At 39.9% G+C, this 19,783-nt stretch overlaps 1 protein-coding gene across 3 annotated transcripts in view; it reads right to left on the bottom strand.

Moving 5' to 3' along the window:
- The window catches only part of IGF2BP3 (insulin like growth factor 2 mRNA binding protein 3), a 139,632-nt gene that overhangs the window by 111,771 nt on the left and 8,078 nt on the right, over nt 1–19,783 (bottom strand). The window lies entirely within an intron of this gene.

Genomic DNA, 19,783 nt, shown 5'->3' with positions numbered 1-19,783 from the left:
AGGGATAAGCTCAAAGGAAAAAAAAAAGTACCCCTGCAAAACATATATATATGTGTGTGTGTATATATATATATATATATACACACACATATATATATTATGTCAAGGATAGAAGTGTTCTTGATAGTGGGTGTACTTTCACAGGTGTATATATAGCTTTCAAAACTCATCACGCCGGGGACTTCCCTGGTGGTCCGGTGGTTAAGACTGCGCTCCCAGAACTTCCCTAGTGGCGCAGTGGTTAAGAATCCGCTGGCCAATGCAGGCGACAAGGGCTGGAGCCCTGGTCGGGGAAGATCCCACATGCCGCGGAGCAACTAAGCCCGTGCGCCACAACTACCGAGCCTGAGCTCTAGAGCCCACGAGCCACAATTACTGAGCCTGCGTGCCACAACTACTGAAGCTCACGCACCTAGAGCCCGCGCTCCGCAACAAGAGAAGCCACAGCAATGAGAAGCCCGCGCACTGCAACCAAGAGTAGCCCCCGCTCACCGCAACTAGAAAAAGCCCGCGCACAGCAACAAAGAACCAACCCAGCCATAAATAAATAAATAAATAAAATATCAAAAACAGACTCACAAATATAGAGAACAGACTTGTGGTTCCTAAGGGGGAAAGGGGTGGGGGAGGGAAAGTTGGGAGGTTGGGATTAGCAGATGCAAACTATTATATATAGGATGGATAAACAACAAGGTCCTGTTGTATAGCACTGGGAACTATATTCAGTATCCTGTGATAAACCATAATGAAAAATACGAAGAAGAATATATTTATGTATAACTGAATCACTTTGCTGTACAGCAAAAATTAACACAACATTGTAAATTAACTATACTTCAATAAAATTAAAAAACAAAGAGATGTCATTCCAAGGGTGGTCTAAGGAGCATCTACATTCGAATCACCAAGAGGGCTTACTTAAAATGAAAATACCCAGGCCCTAATACAGACCTCCTAGATCAGAGTCTCTGGGGATGGGGCAGGGAAATGTGGTTTCACACACACTTAAGTTTGGTGGCCACTGAGGTCTATTTAACAGGGCAAGCCCCATGAAGGCCAAGTCATTTCTACCTTATTGACTATTGTATACTCCCGTGCTTAGCAGATTTCCTGGTTCCTAACAGGCAATTACTCAACAATGCTTCAACAAGGAATAAAGAAACAAAAGTCTCTTTTAACACAACAGTTCTAAGTGAGAAGCTAAGGTGATTTTTCTGTCATCCCTCAGCTCCCACATCTTCATGGGAATAATATCCATGTCCCACTAAGTAAAACAGAGGTATTTACCTTTCAAAGGTGCACACTATCATCTGCATCTATGTAGAACAGTCTGACAGCCCTAAGCGTACGGATGGAAACTTGGTAGAGTCCAGGAAAGGCTGAATGTTCTTTGACGTGCTGTTCTTATTACTAATGCCTGCAAATATACACTGCTATCTCTTTTTCTTGTAGGAGACTATATGTCCCTTCAACGGAGGAATATAAAGTTCTTGACCTTCATTAGGATATGTGCAAGGCAAGATGACAGATCACTTTGAAAAATAATAGTTGAATTAATAGGACACAAACTGATCCTTGATTCCTGAATAACCAAACGATTTCTCTAGTTTTCACACTGAGAATCTGAAAATGTGTCTTTAACCAGAAAAGTTACCACAAGTATTTCAACCAACCACAGAAATGCATGTAGTTGAACATCAGGGACAGTGTCTATTTAAATAAAAGACCCAGTGCCTGCATGACTCTTTCAAAAGTGTAGGGCTTCCCTGGTGGCGCAGTGGTTGAGAATCCGTCTGCCAATGCAGGGGACAAGGGTTCAATCTCTGGTCCGGGAAGATCCCACATGCCGTGTAGCAGCTGAGCCCGTGAGCCACAACTACTGAGCCTGCATGCTGCAACTACTGAAGCCCGCGTGCCTAGAGCCCGTGCTCCACAATGAGAGAGGCCACTGCGATGAGAGGCCCGTGCAGTGCAACAAGGAGTGGCCCCCGCTCACCACAACTATAGCAGGCCCACGTGCAGCAACGAAGACCCAGCACAGCCTAAATAAATAAATAAAATTTATTTTTAAAAAAGTGTAACATTAACACAATATAGCAAATACATATATATTCCTTGAAAATTAGGGTGGTCACAAAGGAATGAAGTACTAAGATACAAAACCTCTAATACGTTTGAGTCAAACTGAAAAATAATCATTCCCGTTTTCCCACAGTTAAACTAATTTTATAAATACCATTACATTTTTTCCCAGCAAGACTCATCATATTTTTTTTTTTTTTTTTTTCCCCAGTACGCGGGCCTCTCACTGTTGTGGCCTCTCCCGTTGCGGAGCACAGGCTTCGGACGCGCAAGCTCAGCAGCCATGGCTCATGGGCCCAGCCGCTCTGCAGCATGTGGGATCTTCCCGGACCGGGGCACAAACCTGTGTCCCCCGCATCTGCAGGTGGACTCTCAACCACTGCGCCACCAGGGAAGCCCCGGGCTTTGTTGTTGTTGTTGTTTTGCTGTACGCGGGCCTCTCACTGTTATAGGCTCTCCCGTTGCGGAGCACAGGCTCCGGACACGCAGGCTCAGCGGCCATGGCTCACGGGCCCAGCCGCTCCGCGGCATGTGGGATCTTCCCGGACCAGGGCACGAACCCGTGTCCCCTGCATCGGCAGGTGGACTCTCAACCACTGCGCCGCCAGGGAAGCCCTCGAGTTTTTTTTTTTTAATTGAAGTACAGTTGATTTACACTGTTGTTAGTTTCTGGTGTACAGCAAAGTGATTCAGTTATACATATTATTTTTCATATTCTTTTTATTATAGGGTATTACAAAATATTGAATATAGTTCCCTGTGCTATACAGTAGGACCTGTTGTTTATTTTATATATAATGGTTTGTCATGTAGCAAGAAAACAAAGATATATAAGTTTAATCCCAATATCTCTGACATTCCTCATCTAGGGCAACTCAACTCTTTTCTTCCAAGATATAACCATACTAGACTTTGCAGATAACCTTGCACTATCATTATACACAAAAACACATTATGACTAACATCTCCATGCTCATGGAGGACACAAGTCTCTCAAAGGAAGAAACTCCTGGTCATATTTATTATATAGATATGATTGGCCAAAAAGTTTAACATAAGCCAAAAGGAGAGAGTACACTGAGCACCAAAAGGTATAAAAGGCTCTCACCTTTGCAGAGTAATTACCCTCAAGTGTATCTGGAACTCATCTACCTGCCCTCAGGCTTTTTCTATAACACAGACACCAAGAGTTTAAAACGGCCCTTTCTGCCCCCCTTCCAAAATGTTGTAACCCTTTTGAAAGCTTTACTATCAGAAAAACCATCCGAATCTGTCATTAACAATCTGTACAGGACATTAAATTTTAGTGGGCTGGACTATAGACTTTAACACCTTGTAAAAATGTTGAAATAAAAACTTATGCATTTTCAAAACACTTAAGAACATGTTAAACACCCAAGCACTTTAATTAATTGCCTAAAGACCGACTTGTAGAAACAAGTGCAAAAACCTAGGCGATAGGGACAGATCGTCCACCAGGGGGCAGCACACCCGGAATCTGACACACCTCTCACCACCATCTGTTCACGTATCACGTTTTTTGTTTTTGTTGTTTTTACCACAGGCTTCAGAAGGGCTGGGGAAAGACCTAGGTCAAAGTTTTAACGTTTTTTTCTAAGAGGTTCTACATCATACACATACACCTACATTTAGCATGTTCTACTGATAATGAAATCCGGAACACATCTTAAACGTAAGAGTATCAGTTACAGGGAATTCCCTGGCATTCCAGTGTTTAGGACTCTGAGCTCTCACTGCCGAGGGCCTGGGTTCAACCCCTGGTGGAGGAACTAAGATCCCACAAGCCCCCACGGTGAGACCAAAAAAAAAAAAAGTTACAAGTATTCGGGATAGTAAATACCTTCCCTATAGATTTATCTGCTGGACGTCATTAAAATATTTACTCCTATGTTTATAACTTTAGGTATTTGGGGACTTGGGAAAGCTTTAAATATGTAGTGGGTAAATTTTTAAAACTAGCTACAGATTTCTATCTTCATTCTCATACAAGCATAAAAAGCAACAGGAAAAATACTATATATGCAGCTTGGTCTATCTTTCCAAGAGCCTATATAAATTCAGAGTCATAACAGTTATGAGGTCAAACAAATAGCTTCAAAACAACCAACCAGAACCAGATCTGATTTACTTGTAACAACACACATACCTTAAAATTCTGTAGATTAAATATATCTCTCTATATATATAGATATATATATAATTTCAGAATCTTAACAGCTCTCATGTCTTCCAAGAAACTGCAAATTACCTAAGCAGACCGTCTGAAAAACTCAGCCCAGCTATGCATTTAAAGTTACTGCCAATTACGACAATAGCTAAAAATGTTAATGTACATATCATTCTTTTTTTTTTTTTTTTTTTTTTTTTTTTTTTTTTTTTTTGCGGTACGCGGGCCTCTCACTGTTGTGGCCTCTCCCGTTGCGGAGCGCAGGCTCAGCGGCCATGGCTCACGGGCCCAGCTGCTCCGCGGCATGTGGCATCTTCCCGGACCGGGGCACGAACCCATGTCCCCTGCATCGGCAGGCGGACTCTCAACCACTGCGCCACCAGGGAAGCCCTATCATTCTTATAAATTTGCTTTCTTAATTTAATAAGATTACTATAAAATGTTGATCGTGGGCTTCCCTGGTGGCGCAGTGGTTAAGAATCCGCCTGCCGATGCAGGGGACTCGGATTCAAGACCTGGTCCGGGAAGAACCCACATGCCGCGGAGCAACTAGACCCGTGCACCACAACTACTGAGCCTGCGCTCTAGAACACGTGAGCCACAAGAGAAGCCACCGCAATGAGAAGCCTGCGCACCACAACGAAGAGTAGCCCCCGCTCACCGCAACTAGAGAAAGCCCGCACAGAGCAATGAAGACCCAACGCAGCCAAAAATAAATAAATAAAATAAATTTAAAAGTAAATAAATAAAATGTTAATCTCTCAAAATTTTAAGTTAACGCTTTCCTGTCTCTCTGGCACCTGGGCACACTGGTCATTGGCAGGACTCAACATAAGTTGAAAGAAAACAAAACTGCAAATGAGCCATAGAAGTTTGAAAATGCAATCTCTTGAAGAAGATTTATTATCAATTGGCTCTGGATTAAAGGCATCTTGGAAATTTTTAAGTTTTGCGCAATCAGTAATTTAAAACTTTATTTTCAAATATCTCAATTCTTAGCATTTTTTGTTTTCTTCATTATTGGAATAACAAGAAATATACATACACAAACTCAGACTTTGCTGAGACCAATTCCAGATTCTAAAAGGTTTTAGTGTTTCAAATTTAATCAAAAGTTAAATATTTGTTTTAGGTATTCTGATGTTATAAAAATATCCATCTAGTCCTTTGATAAATATAGAGATTTAGAGTGGCAGTATTTAAACCAAATTAAAAATTACAATGAAACTAGCTAACTAGAATTTTATATCTGACCAAACCATTCAGAAGTTTAGTGAAGTTTTAATTTAATAAAATTAATTAAAGTTAAAATTTAAATTAATAAAATTTAAAACTTGTTTTGAAAAAGTTAAATACTAATACCCATATGAAAAGCTAACATACACAAAACTAAAACGTGTCAGATCTACATATTTATACAGTATAAACAGTAATATTTTAAAATAAACTTAATAAACTGTTTAAAATTCAAGACCACTAATCTTAGATATATTATGCAGTAATGAATTACTAGCTGTAATTCTATTATGAGATGCTTAGTAACATTTAATTATGTAGTTTATTTAAGACCTATTAAACAAGTCTATAAATTCAGAATCAGCCAGACTGATGTTCACTAAATGTCTTAGACTTCCATTTGGAATTAAAACACACCATTATTTCATTTGTGAAAAATTTATTAATGTAACTTCACTTTAAAATATTTATTTATATTAACAGTTTAAAAACTAAAAATAATTTCCTTCTTTAAAATCCTGAACTATTATCTTTTAACTTGCAAATCAGTTTCAGTATTTTCCAGAGTATTTTAATAAGTTTTCTCTGGAAAAACCCTAACTTTAAAAATAAACAGCCGTTTGGGAATCCAAAAAAGCAGTTTAAGAACACCATTTTAAAAGAAGAAAAAACTAAAATATTAGAAGTAAAATTAAAGGTTTTAAAGATTTTTAAAGTAATTTTTACAAACAAAAAAGTTGGGGGAAAAAAATCAGAATTAAATTTAGAGCACTGAACTAGTTCCAGTTAATCTAATACATTATGTACATGCTATTTAAAAGGACTACTCTGAGGTTTTTCAGAGGTTTGGTGGCTTTTTTGTTCTTTTCTAATTTTTGGTTTAACATTGCACAACACATTTCTTCGTTCCGTAACTGATGATGGGGTAAACCACATGCTGGAGTTTTCAGAAAATTAGAATCATCTATAACAAGTACTAATAATGAAACGTAACATACTGTTAATATTCTATTCATAACAAACACATTTAAACAAGCTTTAATGAATCTGCAGCCCAGATATGAGTAAATATACTTTACTCCTGACTCAACACTCCACTATTTTAATAGTATTGAACATACTATATTATCATGATATTCCCCCCTCCCAGCTTCCAAAGCACCTTTAAAACTGTTCTTTAAAACTTCAAAATGGTAAGGGGCAGAACTAAACTATACTTTTCTAAAAAGTATGCAATCGTAGATTCTTGTGTATGTATACAAGTCTCCTCCCCAACACAACAAAACCACAAGAAACTACAAAGTGGGTGCATTTGGGGAAGGAGAAAAAGATCATTTCAATCATTTCAATGGTTTAAACTTTGCCATGTATACTATGGTTTTTTTTTAAATCTTCCAGCTTTTTAAATTACCATAGAAAAAACAAGTTTTGCTCGATCCTTGTGGGTGTTCTGTATACAATACAGTATCTCAAAGAAAAATAGTTTAAGATACATTTGATTTTAGTGTGCATACCACTCACCAACAGATCTAAGATTAAACAGGAACATTTTTTCCAGTTGTTATTTTTCTCTTCCCACACCTGTTTTTCCACAAACTGAAAATACACATTATATTACATTATAATTTACCTATAGTTAAATTATAATATCCATGAGATATTTTATATTCTCTTTTTGAACCAAGTCTTCAAAATCCAGTGTGTATTTTACACAGACATCTCAGTTTGGACTAGCCACATTTCGACTGCTTGATAGCCACATGTGGCCAGTGGCTGCCCTAGTGGGCAGGAGCAGTCCTAGACCCTAAGCTTCACAAGAGCAAGTTCTTGTCTTCTGTTCACTTCTGTCTCCCAAGAACCTAAAGCAGTAGCTGGAATGTAATAAACACTCAACAATTTGTTGAATGGATCATTTAAAAACTGCCAAGATCAACAAAACAAAGCCATTTAAAAAAGAAAACTTAATGGCAAGCTACCAAGCTTTCTCAAACCAATAAAAATATAAGAAATGGAAAAGACTTGTGAAATACCTTGAAAGGTCATTGTTGTATTTAATTCTTGAAAAGAAAAGAATCATTGCCTAGGGGCTTCCCTGGTGGTGCAGTGGTTAAGAATCCACCTGCCAATGCAGGGGACACAGGTTCGAGCCCTGGTCTGGGAAGATCCCACATGCCGCAGAGCAACTAAGCCCATACACCACAGCTACAAAGCCTGCGCTCTAGAGCCCGTGAGCCACAACTACTGAGCCTGCGCGCCACAATTACTGAAGCCCGCACGCCTACAGCCCGTGCTCCGCAACAAGAGAAGCCACCACAATGAGAAGCCTGAGCACCGCAACAGAGTATCCCCCACACGCGGAGAAAGCCCACGTGCAGCAACAAAGACCCAACGCAGCCAAAAATAAATTAATTAATTAAATTTTAAAAAAAAAATCACTGCCTGAGAGAAGAAAACTACTTCTCCTGCGATAGGAACAAAACTAGTTATTTTCTAAATTTAACTAACTTACATAGGGCAAGGAAAGCTGGCTGAAATGTGTCAGAGGCTTGACTCTTTACTTGGTCATCCTTACAAATACAATGAATCAGCACAAGCTTCCAGCCTCAAAACATCAAAACTGTCAAATGAAACTTTGATGGTGCTCTTAGATTCTAGTTAGTTTTCTCTAACATTTTAGGAATAACCAAAGGTTATCATACTGAAGGCCATTCATTTTCTTAGGCAAGACTTGTACTCATCATGTAGGGTTCACTTTGGTTTGAGGAACTTAAAGCATAACTGTGGCTGCCCAAACGCCCAAACTCACTTCATTTTGCTCATGCACGTTGAAATGCTCCCTAACTATTTGTCTCTTATACACCTAGATTTCTCTTTTGTGTTTAGTTTCTTATATTTTTTTCCATTTTTTTTTTCTCTTCCCACACCTGTTTTTCACAAACTGACTTGTGTAAAATTCCCTCTCAAGGCTAACATGCCATGGAGTTGAATAAAATCCTCAGTTGCTCTTGCCATCTGTTGTGTTATGATGTAAATACACATTCACAGGAATACCTAATCCAAATAATTTCAAACATCACATTACCGTAGAGCAGCAATTCCCAACATACAGCATGTGGACTCCTGGTTGCGGGGGGGGACGGTCCCTGAGACATTTTCAAAGAGGTACAAGAAGTCAAAACTATTCCTATAATACTACTAAGATGTTATTTGGGTCTTTCACCGTGTCGACATTTGCCCTGATGGTGCGAAAACAATGGTGGGTAAGCTGGCTGGCACCTTAGCATGAATCAAGGCCATGGCACTAACCTGTGGTACTCATAATCATTGTATTCTTCACCGGCACTTGCAGTAAAAGTTAATTCATTTCATTTTTAAATGTCCTTAAAGAAACAGTAAAAGTTATTAATTTTCTTAAATAACCCTTGAGTACACATCCTGTTAATATCTATGTGAAGAGAAGGGCAGTACACATGAAGCACTTGGGCTACCTAACATGGTTGTCTGCAGAAAAAGCACTGTGCAAGAGTGAACCAGCCACATTTCACAGAGCGCCATTTTTACTTGAAAGAGCTATACACTAACTGTGGTTATTTAAGATTGAATGTCTGGCGGACATTTTCTCAAAAGAGAACAACATCAACCAGTTAATTCAAGAAAAACTAACAGCATTTGTTGCCAATGACTGAATTTAAGCTTTTAAGTAAAAATCAGAATTTCAGCAAAAATATCTACCACCTTGAACTTTGACAGTTTCCCAATACTTCGGGATAAAAATGCAAGAGAGACCAATGGATTTTTGTTTGTTTGTTTTACTGTGCTTTGCTTTAGTGCACTTTGCAGATTTTTTTTTTTTACTTGCCTTTTTTTTAATGGAATTGTATGGTATTGGTACAAAACAAGAAATATAGATCAATGGTACAGGATAGAAAGCCCAGAGATAAACCCACGCACATATGGTCACCTAATTTATGACAAAGGAGGCAAGAACATACAATGGAGAAAAGACAGCCTCTTCAATAAGTGGTGCTGGGAAAAATGGACAGCTACATATCAAAGAATGAAATTAGAACACCACCTAACACCATAAACAAAAATAAACTCCAAATGGATTAAAGACCTAAATGTAAGATGGGACACTATAAAACTCTGAGAGGAAAACATAGGAAAAACACTTTGACATAAACCACAACAAGTTCTTTTTTGACCCACCTCCTAGAGTAATGAAAATAAAAACAAAAATAAACAAATGGGCCCTAATGAAACTTAAAAGCTTTTGCACAGCAAAGGAAACCATAAACAAGATGAAAAGACAACCCTCGGAAGGGAAGAAAATATTTGCAAACGAAGCAACTGACAAAGGATTAATCTCCAAAATATACAAACAGCTCACGGAGCTCAATATCAAAAAAACAAACAACCCAATTAAAAACTGGGCAAGAGACCTAAATAGACATTTCACCAAAGAAGATATACAGATGGCCAAGAAGCACATGAAAAGCTGTTCAACATCACTATTAGAGAAACGCAAATCAAAACTACAATGAGGTATCACCTCACACCTGTCAGAATGGCCATCATCAAAAAATCTAGAAACAAGAAGAAAAAAAAAAAAAAGAAAAAAAAAATCCAGAAACAATAAATGCTGGAGAGGGTGTGGAGAAAAGGGAACCCTCTTGCACTGTTGGTGGGAATGTAAATTGATACAGCCACTATGGAGAACAGTATGGAGGTTCCTTAAAAACTAAAAATAGAACTACCACATGACCCAGCAATCCCACTACTGGGCATATACCCTGAGAAAACCATAATTCAGAAGGACACATGTACCCCAATGTTCACTGCAGCACAGTTTACAATAGTCAGGACATGGAAACAACCTAAATGTCCAATGATAGATGAATGGATAAAGATGATGCGGTACATATATATACAATGGAATATTAGCCATAAAAAGGAACGAAACTGGGTCATTTGTAGAGATGTGGATGGACCTAGAGTCTGCTATACAGAGTGAATAAGCCAGAAAGAGAAAAACAAATACTGTGTATTAACACATATATGTAGAATCTAGAAAAATGGTACAGATGAACCTATTTGCAGGGCAGGAATTGAGACACAGACGTAGAGAACGGACATGTGGACACAGGTGGGGAAGGGGAGGGTGGGATGAATTGGGAGATTAGGATTGACAATATATACACTGCCATGTGTAAAACAAATAGCTAGTGGGAACCTGCCGTATAGCACAGGGAGTTCAGCTTGGTGCTCTGTGATGACCTAGATGGGTGGGATGGGGGGAGTGGGAGGGAGGTCCAAGAGCCAGGGGATATAGGTATACACATAGCTGATTCACTTCATTGTACAGCAGAAACTAACACAACATTGTAAAGCAATTACTCCAATAAATTTTTTTTTTTAATTTAAAAATTGGGCTTCCTTGGTGGTACAGTGGCTAAGAATCTGCCTGTCAGTGCAGGGGACATGGGTTCGAGACCTGGTCCGGGAAGATCCCACATGCCGAGGAGCAAGTAAGCCTGTGCGCCACAACTACTGAGCCTGCGCTCTAGAGACCAAGAGGCACAACTACTGAGCCTACGTGCCACAACTACTGAAGCCGGTGCGCCTAGAGCCCATGCTCCACAAGAGAAGCCACCACAGTGAGAAGCCCGCGCGCCACAGAAAGAGTAGCCCCTGCTCGCTGCAACTAGAGAAAGCCTGCAGGCAGCAAGGAAGACCCAATGCAGCCAAAAATAAATAAATAAATTTATTTTTTATAAAAATCTACCCTCTAAAGCTCAAAAATGAGTAAATTCAAAATGTTCCAGACAGTCAAATTAAGGCTAGGGATCCTCTTTGCTTGGAAAGTAGACAATGGTGAAAGTTCCAGATTACCTAATACCTATTAAAATGTAATGAGTGATATAACAAAACCTAAAAGTTTATCTGCATGTATTTTGGACTCCCACCCAAAGACCTTTTCACCAAGTCCTGCCTAGTGATTTCAACTCCTTTACAATACCGTTGATTAAAACTATGCTTACAGACCACACAAAACTACGAAGACTAGGTTGTGTTCCATAATACTTGAAGGGTATTCACATTTTAAGTTCTAACAGATACTCCCAAATGTCATGCCAAGAAGTCTTTGCCAATTTACATTCTAGCCGTTTGAGTGCCCATTCCTACACACTCTTGCCAACACCAGGTATTACCAATCTTGTTCATTTTTCCCAACTTGATAGGCAAAAATGCCATTACAATTGGCATTTGCCTAATGACTAGTGAGATAGGGTATCTTTTCCTAAGTAGATTGGCCTTTCAGATAACCCCTTCTGAACTGCTGCTTATCCTTTGTACATTTTTGTAGTATGTTGTCTACCTTTTTGAGATTAACAGGAGTTCTTTATCTCCTAGTCTTTTTTTTTTAAATAATATGATCTCTCTTAAGAGAATTTCCTAACTAGACACATTTTAGGGATGCTACGACCTACATATCCAGACATAAAGTACAAACTTTTTTTTAATACAAATTCTTAACTTATTCACAATGCATAACTCATACTCTACAAAGAAGTGTGAAACATTGCTATGTATCTGTACATGTGAGAGCAAACTATGGGATTAAGCAGGAGTAGATACACTCAACTCTTATTTTCAATCTCCACTTGTAAATACACAAGTTTACTAATATGAGACACCACCACTTAGGTGTCAGATACTCCAAGAAGTCCTTTACAAACATTACCGTTTAATTCCCAACAACCTCGTGCAATAAGTTTTATTGCCCCTATTTACAGATAAGCGGAGAAATCCAGAGTAGCATCAGTTTGCCTGGGATCACAGAGAGGAGCAAGGATTCTAACTGACGTCTGTGTGATTCGAAGCAAGATACCACTGACCCTCCCAACAGTTTGTGTACTGCTGCCCCTAATTTTGCTCAGTTAATAGTGTGTGCACAGTGGGATCTAAAATATGACACAAATGAACCTACCTACGAAACAGACTCACAGACAGAGAACAGACTTGTGGTTGCCAAGGGGGTGGGGGTGGGGGATGGAGTGGGAGGTTGGGATTAGCAGATGCACACTATTATATATAGAATGGATAAACTGTAAGGTCCTACTGTATAGCACAGGGAACTATATTCAGTATCCTGTGATAAACCATAATGGAAAAGAATATAAAAAATAATGTATATGTATAACTGAATCACTTTGCCGTACAGTAGAAATTAACATTGTAAATCAACTATACTTCAATTTTAAAAAAATTATAAAAGTAAAAAACTGGGAGAGAAATGGGTAAAGAAGGTAAAAGGTAATACAAGAACATTGATCTCATCATTTTAGTCTAGGGAGGGAGGGAGATATCATCTAAACTGACAAAAAAATAGAAGACTAAGTACACGTCAATAAAAAATTAGTAGATCTAAGAAAGAAATGGAAGATCTAGGAGTTGTCTTGTTGACGCTCGGAGAATGTTGCTCTTTATGGCTGAGCAGGTATTTCTGCTGATGGGGGAGGTTTGGTCAATGCCTAATGCAGATACACAATGTACAGCGCGGGGAGAGGGGAGGCCACAGGGCAGAGAACATTTTTTTATGTTTAAATTTTCCTGGGAATTCCCTGGCAATCCTGTGGTTAGGACTCCACGCTCTCAGTGCAGAGGGCCCAGTTCGATCCCTGACTGGGGAATTAAAAGTCCCACAGGCCACGGGGCATGGCCAAAAAATAAAAATTACAATTAAAAAAAAATTTTTCTTGCCTTGCTTAAAAAAAAAAAAAATAGTGTGTGCACATAGAAGGGTCTCATTTTCCTCCAAAGGTTCATTATATCATTTGAGATGTCTTAATAAAATCAAATAATACCAGGTGGTTTGATCATTACCATTGACTAAAACTATGGCTGTCATAACTGACCTTAAAAAAGCGGCACAGGCTCAGTCAGCCTTACTACAAGGTTCCTAGGCCTCTCACGATTTACCCTAGTCACCCTGTCAGAGGGTGTCCTGGGAACAGCTCCATGCCCCATGTAACGTTCTGGGGCACAGCCGTTTCCAGGAAGCACTTAAGAGGTAAAAGCAGCTGAACATAATCGCTGGTGAGCAGATCCCCAAATTAACCCAAGCATCAAGTCTTGCATGAGATGATCCCAAATAACCATCTGCTAAATGACATTAACTAAACTGAGTGAACCCCTAAAGTTAAACGCATGAAGAATCAGATCTCCTGAGCCCAGCAGAACACGGGGTGCCCTTGCTGCCCCTCTGGGCTCAGGCTCCACCACAATCCTGCCTCACACTCGGGCCTCTCTAATTCCGAACAGCTTGCCATTCCCCCGCACACACCAGGGTATTTCACACTTACATGCCTTGCCTCCTGCTGTCTCTTCTGCCTTTCCCATCCCCACTGCACAGTTAGCCTCAGTTGCCTTCACATGCCTTGCTCTCTGAACCTATGCCTGGCTGGCTGCACCAACACTCAGCTAAGCCCAATGCGCCTCCTGTGTTTCTGGGGCATCCCATATATACCTCATGATGTATTTACCACTTCTCTACCTGCAGAGATACTAATCCACCTCTGGGATCACTGGCACTGTGAGCCACTGTTAGTGCTGAAAACAAAAGTATCACTCAGGGATGGACACAGAACAAAGTACAAGTCACTATACTCCATGTACTTTTCTTTAGAACAAGTATCTTATTCACCTTTCTAGCCCCTGAAACCTAGTATCGAACTGCCTACAAGCACAGGTGCTCCATCTATGCTTGTTAAACTAAAAATATTTTATAAGCCATAAGGAATGAATTCACTTCTGAAACTCAAAAACAATGCAGAAATAGGTAAATTTGCACACCAAAAATACAGAAATTAAAATTTTCAACCACACTTATCTCTCCAAAGAAAAGCAAGAGCTTCTCCATTTTTGTAAGAACAGCTGAGTTTAAAAAAGTAGTAAACATTTGGGGATCACTGGAAAGAACTCTATCATCATCATAGGTTTTCTTAAATAAGCTCGCCAATCATCATCTGCCCAGCTCCAGTGGCAAGCTGAGTAGGACTTTGTTTTGAAAACTAATTCTTTTTGTTGTTGTTGTTTTTTGTTGTCTTTGCTTATTTTGCTTTGAAAACTAATTCCTAATCAAATTTCTCCTCAAAATATTATTTAGTAAAGCTCCCACTGCAAGTAAGTATTGTTAGTTTCTGAGGTAACATCCAAAATTCAAGGTGGTAAGTATGAGAGAACATAAACTTCAGGTATTCGAACTTTAAGTTTTCAGAATTTAATCTTTATAGCTTTTGAGTTAATTTTTACATGCAAGGGACACAAATGAATCGGGACCTAAACTTGTGAGAGTCAGCAGAACATCCATAGTAGAAAGAATAAGGCTGTTCCTAGAATGATACAGTCCTCCATGCTTGAAAAGACCGTTTTATGGGCTTCCCGGTGGTGCAGTGGTTGAGAGTCCGCCTGCCGATACAGGGGACACGGGTTCGCGCCCCAGTCCGGGAAGATCCCACATGCCGCGGAGCGGCTGGGCCCGTGAGCCATGGCCGCTGGGCCTGTGCGTCCGGAGCCTGTGCTCCGCAACGGGAGAGGCCACAACAGTGAGAGGCCCGCGTACCGCAAAAAATAAAAATAAAAATAAAAGTAAACTTACGTTTTCGGCAGAGCACTTCCAAATTTAAATGTGCATGTCTTTTGACATAGCAATTTTCAGTCTAAGAATTTACCTTAGAGAAATATCCAACCAAGCTTCCCTGGTGGTGCAGTGGTTAAGAATACACCTGCCAATGCAGGCAACACGGGTTCGAGCCCTGGTCCGGGAAGATCCCACATGCCACAGAGCAAATAAGCCTGTGCACCTCAACTACTGAGCCTGCGCTCTAGAGCCCACGTGCCACAACTACTGAAGCCCGCGCCACAACTACTGAAGCCCATGCGCCTAGAGCCCGTGCTCTGCAACAAGAGAAGCCACTGCAATGAGAAGCCCGCGCATAGCAACGAAGAGTAGCCCCCGCTCGCCACAACTAGAGGAAGCCCGCACATAGCAACAAAGACCCAACTCAGCCAAAAATAAATACATTTATTAAAAATATATATATATCCAACCAAGAGTCCTATGACATACATATACTTATGCTCCACTGAAATCACTATGAAAAGAACATTTTAATTGTTGCAACTATTTATATTGTTGCAATGCAACTTGGTTTAAGGAGAGTGAACTATTTGCACCTACACTGAAGATTCTTCAGGATACATTATTTAGTAAAAGCACAAAAAATAAACAGTATGATTTGATTATTAAATTAAAAAGTGTGGATACATGCACAGAAAAATTTCTGAAAACTAATATACCAAGTTACCAGCTATAAGACATGGGAAATACATGGGGATAGGGAGGATTAAAGAACAAATATTTTCACATTTTCATAATTCATGTGTTTCGAATTAATTTACATGTATACATTTGTTAAGAATTCATCAAAATGTTTAATATTCATATACTCTATCATACCTAGGTTATACCTTAATTTTTTTTAAGTAATACATACTCAATGAAGATAAAAACAAAAAGACACCACCCAAAGATTTCTACTTTTATGAGCCCACATCCCAAACAGAACAAAAATTTTTCATATTTCTGTTATCACCACCAAATGTAATATACATCCAGCCTTCACATTTGAATCTCAAGAGGAAAAAATGTAACAGCTGCCATGGGAGTGACTACTGGGTGATGCTCTATTGATGCTTTATACACATCCCCAAGATCCTATGAGGCATCCTTTCCATTCTAACCTCCCAGATTTGATTTCCTCATCCTTAAACATTTATCATCATGAATTCAGAAAGTAGAGCTGGGATTCAAACCCAGATGTAACATTCTTCTGGCTACACCCTTCAGTTCAACAAGAGCACATGAGGCAAGCATCAGGGCTCCTCATCAAGATGTTTCAGTACGGGCTTCCCTGGTGGCGCAGTGGTTGAGAGTCCACCTGCCAATGCAGGGGACACGGGTTCATGCCCCGGTCCGGGAGGATCCCACACGCCTCGGAGCGGCTGGGCCCGTGGCCCATGGCCGCTGAGCCTGCACGTCCGGAGCCTGTGCTCCGCAACGGGAGAGGCCACAACAGTGAGAGGCCCGCGTACCGCAAAAAAAATATATATATATATATATATGTTTCAGTACGATTTCCTCCTCCTACTCTCTCCCAATCCTTAGTATTCCAAGTTTAAGAGACTTCTTTCCGCAAGGCAGGATCCTACTAAACTTGGTAACAAGGCGGGACAACCAGGCACCATGGACTCCACACAGGACACCTCTACCTCCTCTGCCATCTAAAACACATGCCGTGAATCACAATCACCTGCCTAGGATAAAGGCATGGCATCTACCTCCTCATGCCCTCTGTTCTACTCTCATATCTCCTTAGGCCCCCTCCAACTTCCCTGCAATTCATTTATACTAAGATGAAGCTGCTTAAAAAAACAAAACAAAAAAACCTTCAAGGAAAAAGTAGTCTCATTTTCTGTCTTAAAACAGGATGTCCGGGTATTTTTATTCTGCAGTAAGCCCCGGATTCCAGACTACCTGTACCTGTCTTTTTCCTGCAGGAAGACAATAAATCAACCCTTCAAAGAAGCCAAACAAGATTTCTTTTTTCTTCAGAGAAAGCAAGAAACAGGACATCTCTGCTCCAACTTGCCACTGCAAACAAGATCAGGCTGCTGTGTAAGCTACTTTTTGAGGATTTGACAACTTTAAATGGGAGAAATGAAGACAGGGCAGAGTCACAGGACCTGGAAATGGGTTCTACTAATCACCTGCAGTGCCATGGGCAAGTCATTTCTTCTCCCAGGGCTTTACGGAAAATCCTTTGGTAAAGCAACTAATACCATTTTTAAAAAACCCTATTGTGCTATCTCATTTTTATTAGTTTTCTCTCTTAAAATAGTAGGTGTTTAACACATTCTGAAGGTAGCATTCTATTAATTAAAGGACTTGCATAGACAAAGAAAGTCTTAAAAGAGTTATTCAGACCAAGTCACCTGTCTCAAAACAAAGTGCTCTAACCTATCACCTTGTTTTGGTGACTCCTGTGGCCAAAGACAGCATTCATAATTTGAGAAGGAGGCTACTTTACCAAGGACCAGATTTTTTAATATGCAAAAATGAGAGAATTTAGGGCACTTCAAGGGTTTCTTATATTTCTTATAACTTAAATTTTATTAATAAAATGGACGGAATGCTTTATTCAAGTATAGTAAAATAACAAAGTGATTAAAGTATTTTAAACCTCGCCCATAATATTCAAAAATATTGTGGCCATTAGTTTCAGCCTTTGCTTGTCTTTAATCAAGTATTTAGACAAGCACATAGAAGCACTGGACTTTGCACTGTTTTGGAACCAAATATGTACTAATAAAAAGCAGAATGGGTTGTCCACGGGAAAGTGAGCTCACAGTCACCAGAAGGGTGAAAACAGACGCCAGAGGGTAGGTCAACTGTTACCAACAAGTCTTGTCCACTGAACAAGAGGAGGATCTACTAACCTTAGGAGCCGCTTCCATCTCTAGCAACTTATAAATAGAACATACTTATAGATGTTTCTGGAACATAAAAAAAAAAAACAACTAAGAGCCTAATAAATGAATTCTGGATGAAAGGCTGTATTCCAGGTTGCTCCAAAATTTGTAAATCGCTCTCCATTTATTTACAGCACAGCCAGAAGGCTGAGACTTAACACCGCTCCCACTCACTTTTTCATCCATCTAAAGCACAAACTCTCAGTGATACTCTACACAGTTGATTACTTTCCTTCTCCACAGGCTTTCTTCACTTCTCTCCCAGAAACAGTTCGCTGTGCTTGACTTCCGCTAATCACTGACCTCCTTCCCTCTCCTCTGCTGGTCCTTCCTTCCTCCTAGAGCTCCAGGTTCAGTTCCTTGATGATCTTGTCCAGTTCCATGATTTCAATACTACAAGCTAATGAAGCCTCTGATGCTCACCTCCGCTTCCTACCTTCTCCTGGGCTCCAGACCAATATATCCAACTACCTGCTTGACGTCATCATTTACATTTCTAATAGGCATTAGAAACAAAACATGCCAAAAGTAAAGCTCCTGACTTCCACCCAAGAACCTGTTTGTCTCACAATACTCTCCATCTGGGTCAATGGCACCACCTTCCAACCAGTTGTTCTGGTCAAAAAACCTTGTCATCCTTTCCTCTTCTCACACCTCTCATCCAATCCATCAGCAAACCCTATTAGCTGTTCTGTAGAAATAAACAGAGACTGACCACTACTCGTTACCTCAAAAGTTAACACCATGCTCTCTTACCAGCATATTACAAGGGGACTGGCTCCCCATTTCTAGCGCTAAATGCTATTTTCAGGTATTTTATGTTCTAAGTATTTTCAAGCCTAAACACTCCCCTCCTTCAATTTGTGGAAGATCTACAAAGATGGCCACCATCAATTCCTCCTCTGTGTACATGCATGCCACTCCACCATCAAGAGAGGGAAGCTATTTCCACATCCCCCTTGAACCTGTCCTGGCCTCGTGGCCTGCCTTTATCAGTAGAATGGGATTAAAAGCAACAACGTGCCAATTCTGCATCTAGCCTTTAAGAGGCCCCGCAGCTTCTGATTTCACTTGCGGTAGCCAGCCAGGGGCCACTACTGAGTGATGAGATACCGAGTAGAGAAAGATGACCTGGATAAGCACCAAGAGGCCAGACATGTGAGTGAAGTCTTCTTGGACCTTTTAGCCCAGCTTAGTAAATGACTCAAAATGATACCACGTGGAAGAGAACGAACCACCTAACAGACCCATATGACCACAGGAAAAAGTAAGTTGCTGTTGTTCCGAGCCACCAGTTTTCAGAGGGCTGCGATAGAGAACTGAAACATCATAATGACAATGGAATCAACATCCTAAACAACTAAGTGATAATGGCCGATATTCTAAGGACTCAGGCCTCGTTCAGCTTAGAGTTCCACTAGATTTTTAACAGGATTCTTTTTTTTCATTTCAAAGTTTGGTTTGAGGAAACAATAATTCCATAATTTCAAACCTTTTCCTAATCAAGTTAAATGGTCTCAGCATAATTCTCTCAAACACATAATTTATGTACTATGGACTCCCCTTCAGGGAAACAAAATTCCTATACTGTATTGATATTTATTATAGCTGTGTTTATTTACCAAATACTTACCAAACAGCAATTTCAGACCACGATAAATTTTAATAGAACACCGAAAACTG

Source organism: Tursiops truncatus, chromosome 9 (genome assembly GCF_011762595.2).
Source record: "Tursiops truncatus isolate mTurTru1 chromosome 9, mTurTru1.mat.Y, whole genome shotgun sequence".
NCBI classification, from domain to species: Eukaryota; Metazoa; Chordata; class Mammalia; order Artiodactyla; family Delphinidae; genus Tursiops; species Tursiops truncatus.
This window is presented reverse-complemented; position numbering and strand designations above follow the sequence as displayed.